At 35.6% G+C, this 5,930-nt stretch overlaps 1 protein-coding gene across 1 annotated transcript in view; it reads left to right on the top strand.

Annotated features, from left to right (window-relative positions):
* The window catches only part of LOC122803411 (secreted frizzled-related protein 2-like), a 269,712-nt gene extending 268,503 nt beyond the window's left edge, over positions 1-1,209 (top strand). Inside the window, exon 3 of the mRNA XM_044073017.1 lies at positions 1-1,209. This exon is cut by the window's left edge and continues 935 nt beyond it. The gene's annotated coding sequence lies outside the window, so the exon portion shown is untranslated.
* The last annotated feature ends 4,721 nt before the right edge of the window (positions 1,210-5,930 follow it).

The raw sequence follows: 5,930 nt of genomic DNA, 5'->3' as shown, positions 1-5,930 counted from the left end.
ACAGGATTTTTTTTCAGCCATGACCCAGGAAGTTTGTAAGATGAATTCCATTACAAATTATAAAACACACATAAAGACAATAAGTAAAATGAGATAACAGTACTCAAACTAGAAATGTTAATAATGCAACAGATGAATAGTTATCAAAAGCAGCAAACGAGTAAAAGGAAATAGTTCTGCATTTACTTCTTTTATCCCTGCATCAGCATTATACTATTTATTTATTTTGTTAATTGTTTATTATGTGCTCGGTAGGCACATGTACCTTCTCACGAGTGATCTAGTAACACTGGCTGGGTAACTGATTTCCTTGGAGTCACAAATTACATAGGTAAGGCCTGATCAATAACCTGGGGTGGCCCTAATGATTCAAAATTTAGGGGCCCAGCATATGTCAATACTTTGACCTTTAAATAAGAAAGTGTGATCATGTCTGGGATTATATTTCTACTTTTTACATTCATATTTTTTATATTACTGAGCAGGTTGGATTATTGATAATGCAGTTAGAATTTATGCATCACATCACTAGTTTTGCTGGTTTGTTCTTGCTAGGGGCAGCTTCTTGTGGAGTCTCTTTGTGCCCATGTTTGTTTTTGATGGATGGTCTGGTATCCTTGCACATCTCAAGGATATGATGTAGCTGAACTTGAACTTCTAAAGTTCTACTAGGAAATGCCAACTTCATGAAAGCTGACGTTCTAAAAATGAAAAAAAAAATACCCCCCTCCCCAAAAGGGCAAAAATCCTCATTTTTTTCTTGTTTTTTTTTTTTTTTTTTTTTTTTTGCGGGTGCAAGGCAGACTGTTGTATAAATACAACTTTCCTAAGTATAACAATGTCTTATAAAACCATGCCAAAGTTATGCCATTAGGAAATATGCTGGAATATCCAATAAGACTGACTTCAGCTTTCTATCTTTCTGAAGGCATGTGGAAATGTCATCAATGAACCTTAAGTGATATGTATAACACAGAAAGGCCAGACTGAGGAAAAATATTCTAACACTGGGTTGTCAGTCATTTTTCAGGTAACAGTGTGCCTATTGGTTTAGCGCATGTGGTTTTGGCTGTAATCTTTTGATTGAATCTCTAAGTCCAATGCTGAACACATCACTTAATTAGAAAGTGCTCCTAAATCACCCCTAAGAAGAGACATTGCCTTGGTTATTAGTTTATTTATCTTGTTAATAAATAACCACAATTAAAAAAAAATTGGTTTCAAAAGTCTTTCCTTCATATCCTGTTTGTGGACATTTCCTGTGCTTGATGTGATAGCCTATAGTAAAAGGTACATGACTGAATCTTCCTATCCTTTGAAATATCTGTTTTTATAAAGTTTTAATATTAATAGAGAGTTAACTCATCCCATATGTTTTGGATGATGCTGGACTTTGTTTTATTTGGTTGCTGAAAAATGAGTTTCAAATAGCTATTCTCAGTGCATATTTTAGGAGACACCTATGCCAGCTGGTCCTCTCCATATATTGGAATAACTCTTCTCTTGATATCTATAGTGCCCATTCCACACGTCTGTCAAAGTCCCTTGCATGTTAAGCCTTAATGACAAACATTTTCTTCAGTTCTGCCAGATGTGTACCTTCTTCCTCACTAGAAGAAATGCTGTGATTTTTGTACTGCCTGATGATAAATAACAGACATCCCTTTATGGCTTAGTTTCTGTGTATTTTCCTTTGCTTGTGTACTGGTTTCCCATAAACACGTCTGTAAGGTTCCATGATGTACTGTGGCCTCATTGTCCAGAAAAGTTTCACTTGAAGCTTAGCACTCAAGTAAGAGTTTTTTGCAGGGGAGAAGGGTAACTCTGGGCTCCTGGTAGAATGTCTTCAGTGTCCAAGTTGTGAACAAGTTATACATAAATCATAGATAATTAATGGTTTATTTAACAATGCCTTAAAATTCTTCTTTAGGTTTGCCATGAAGATGCTTGTTTACTATGAAGATATTGTGGTACCCATTGCAGTTAATGCTGTCAGTGACTTAATAGGTAGCACATATGCCTTTACTGCTGGACAATCATAAGGCTACGGGTTCTATTCCCACTCTAGATGCTTGTATAATTTTTTCCAATATTGACACTATCTGAGTTGACAGTAGCTTTGGTGGATATGAAAAATCACACCCACTGGTGAGACTTATTTATATAGCAGCATAGTTCAGTATTTACATACATATCATACATATGACATATCATATATTTCACATTAGTCACATTTTCACTTTTTTACATAACATATTTTCTTAAATTTTAACAACCAATATCTTTATCTTATTTACTTACAAGTCACCCACACCATCATTTTCACCAGAATGTCAACCTTTTCCCTTCTTAACACAACTGCACAATACCATCATTTGCTGTATAATAATTCATCATATCTACATTTCTATACAATCCATATTGCCCCATCAAAATTCAATTCTCCTGATATAAAATCATACCCATCCTTATTTCCTGAAAACAGTTGTATATCTACTCCTCTTGAAAATTTTCCTAAAACAGTTTTATCTTTCTATACTCTGTAAATGCATGCGCAACTGTTTCCTTTATATCACAAATTTTACATACTCTTTCATTTTGCTGCTTGTTTGTCCCTTTACCCAATGCAAATCTCTACAGGAAGTCATTTATTTCTTCTACTTCTTTTAACCTCTTCTGACAGTTTAGTTTCATAATGACATTTTCTTTTCATCCTTTGAACCTCTATTTTCGATTTCCATAATCACGTTTACTCATATATTCATCTAAGTATCTTGTTTCTTTTTTCCTATCTGAATACTTAACCACTGTCTTATACTTATTTCACAAAATTCCTTCTACTACATCTCTTTTCCCTTGTTTCATCTTCATCATTATCCAATGTGTATGTAAATATGACCCCCCCCCCGCAAAAAAACACTAGACTAATTAATCTCGATCCCAAATCCTAACATACCCTTCACTTAATTGGGTTCAGATTTGAACTCTGTATATCCTCAAATACTATTTCTAGTAAATACTTTTCTTTACTGGTGGGAAAAGCAGATACTCCCCTCACATAGATCAACATCCCTGATGTGTACATATGAATCATAAGTATGTTTTTTAAAGATATGTTAAAAGCTTTCCACATTACAGTACAGCTTCTAACTCCCCCTAAAATCTCTTCCCACTGCTTCATTCTCACTTCCAGCTGCCCATCTCTCAAACCCAAAACACAGCTCTCCTGATTAGTGAAATATATCCACCCTATTTTTATCACACCCCCAAACCTTTGCGCTTCTCATTACTTAACTTTAAACCAACAAAGTAAATACCTGCCTTCATCCATCATGTATTGTTTGTGATAATCACCAAGTCATCAGCATGTACCATAAACTGGGATACGTTTGCTCTTTGCACTGTCTCTGAACTTACTTCACTTGCTTTCTTACTGCTGTCATCTACAACAGCATTCATTACTAAAGTGATTATTACTCCAGCTGCAGGACAACCTTGCTTCACCTCTTTCTGCAATTTCATTTGTTTTTTGTCAGTCCATTTACTTTTGCCATATTCCTCAGCTCACAACTCCTTAATACCGCCTTCATGTCCTCATGCTTTACACTGTAAAATGTTTTCTGCATATTATATACTACTACCTTTCTATCCTCCATTCTCTGACTACAGAATCTACCACTTCTTTTGTTATCAATAGCATATCTTTAGTTTGTCTTTCCTTAGTTCAATATACTCAGTTTACAATCAAAATCTTGAAAATCAGATGACCGACCTGCTCCTGTTCGAACATGGTAGGAGCGACAGTCAGTATGTTGATAGTCAAGTGAACAGCGGTTCAGAAAATCGTCAGCAGGGCAGAGAAATGCGACATGTCTTTACATAGCAATTGTCGATATTAAGATCGACAACTGACTGTTGCTTGTATGCGTCGATCATCTGACCTCATTAATATGCATGAGGTGATGAAATGCGTCAAGGATATCTACATTCGCGGTTTTGAATTCCGCAATTTTGATAGTAAACCAATATACTCCATTATGTTCCATTCATCCCATCACTTTGGATAACCTCATGTATAATTTTCTTCGCAATATTATAATCAGCATTTTCTAACGTTATAGGTCTACACTTCTTAATGTCTTTTCTCCATCCTTTCTGCTTAAAAATGTATTTTATAGCACCTTCATATACATCTTCACTTTCCATCCACTGTCTTAACTTCATTTAATATATTCACAAGCAAAAGGTTTTCCCTAATTTCTTATAAAATCATACCCTAAGCCATTTGGGCCTGGACAGCTATTTTCCTTAACTGAATTTAATTTCCTAACTCTTCTACACTTAAGAAAACCAATAAAAAGCTTAAGGGAACCATTAGCAGGCTCAAAGCTGAGTATGAACTTAAAATAGCCACTAAAGCCAAATATAACTACAAATCTTTCTTTAAGAACTAACATCCAACAATGTTCTGAGATAGTCTACAATAATACTGCACACTCTGACTCAAAGGAAACAGTTAATATCCTAACTGATAAATTTATTGAAAGTTTTACTTCACCTGCAGTTACATATATTCCACGGTTTCCACAATCACAGCCACCCCATTTACTTACTGTGGAACAAGCTCACTCAACCATCTCAAAAGCTAAGAACACTTCATCCAGGGCACAGATAATTTAGTGAGTTGCCTAATTATCAGTGGAAATATTGCATCTCTGGACCCCTACTTAACTTTTTTAATCTATTTACTGTCTTTTAATTTTTGCCAGTCAACTGGTTGCATTCTTAAAGCCTGGAAACAGCCCTTGTAATACCATTAAACATGCTATTGCACAAAGGTGGTCTAACCATGGACCTTGGCAACTGCAGAACTATTAATCTCACTAGTGTCATATGTAAAGCTCTGGAGTGTGTTGTCTCAGACCTTATTAATCTGGACATTGAAAATTTCTTAATGTTGGACTCATCAATTTGACTGTCAGAGGATGGTTCTGCCTTTTTAACATCAGTATTTTTTTTTGATAAAGTAACTGAAGCAGTGGATAGTGGTTATGTAGTACATATAGCAATCTGGTCCTGGACAAGGCCTTTGACACTATTGCCCATGGAGATATTATTGACAGCTTATACATCTGAATGTTAATCCTTGTTATGTAGTGAATAGCTAACTGGTTGTCTGTGAGAATCCATGTGGCTAGAGTCACAGGAGCCATTTCTGAAAGCAAAAAGTTTCCAGTGATGTACCACAGTGCTCAGTCTTTGGCCTTGTCCTGTTTGGTAACTATTTCTCAGATTGTCAGGCCAAAACTCCTGGGCTATAGTTATCTAAGTTTGCAGATAGCTGAGAGTTGAGTGTTGTTACTGGGTCTTCTACTGTCTCACAATTGCTCAAATATTAGTTTAACCATGTAAACAATTGGTGCAAGGACAATGGTCTCAAATTAAATGTACAAAATGCAGCATAATTCACTTTGACAAATACAATATTTTCACATACCATATAGGAGATACACTGTCCAATCAGGTACTGTCATTAGGGCTCAAGGCACTCCTGTTGATAATTTTTATTGTTTGATCATCATCTCTCTACAGTAGGTCCTAAAGCATTCTACCTGCCTTGAGTAATTTCCAAAGACATCTCCACTAGATCCAAAGAAGTTTTTATTCCCCTTCATCAAACCCATTATTGAAATTGGCACATGGTTGTGTAAACATATCACTCAGAGATTCATAACTATAAAGAAAAGTGGTCTTGAAAATCTTAGTTATCAGGCTAGATCAGCAGTTCCCTCTTTCTGTACTCAGTGTCTTATGGACTCCTCTATGGCGATAAGTGTCTTAATTTTTTGAGACATGAAAGATCCAACAGTCTTTGATCTCCCATTCCTTCACAGCGCAAATGGTACTTCAAATACCTGATTAAAGGAACT

Source organism: Protopterus annectens, chromosome 5.part1, assembly GCF_019279795.1.
Source record: "Protopterus annectens isolate FY-2018-M chromosome 5.part1, PAN1.0, whole genome shotgun sequence".
NCBI lineage: Eukaryota > Metazoa > Chordata > Ceratodontiformes > Protopteridae > Protopterus > Protopterus annectens.
The sequence above is the reverse complement of the archived record's forward strand: the minus strand, read 5'-3'. Positions and strand labels throughout refer to the sequence as shown.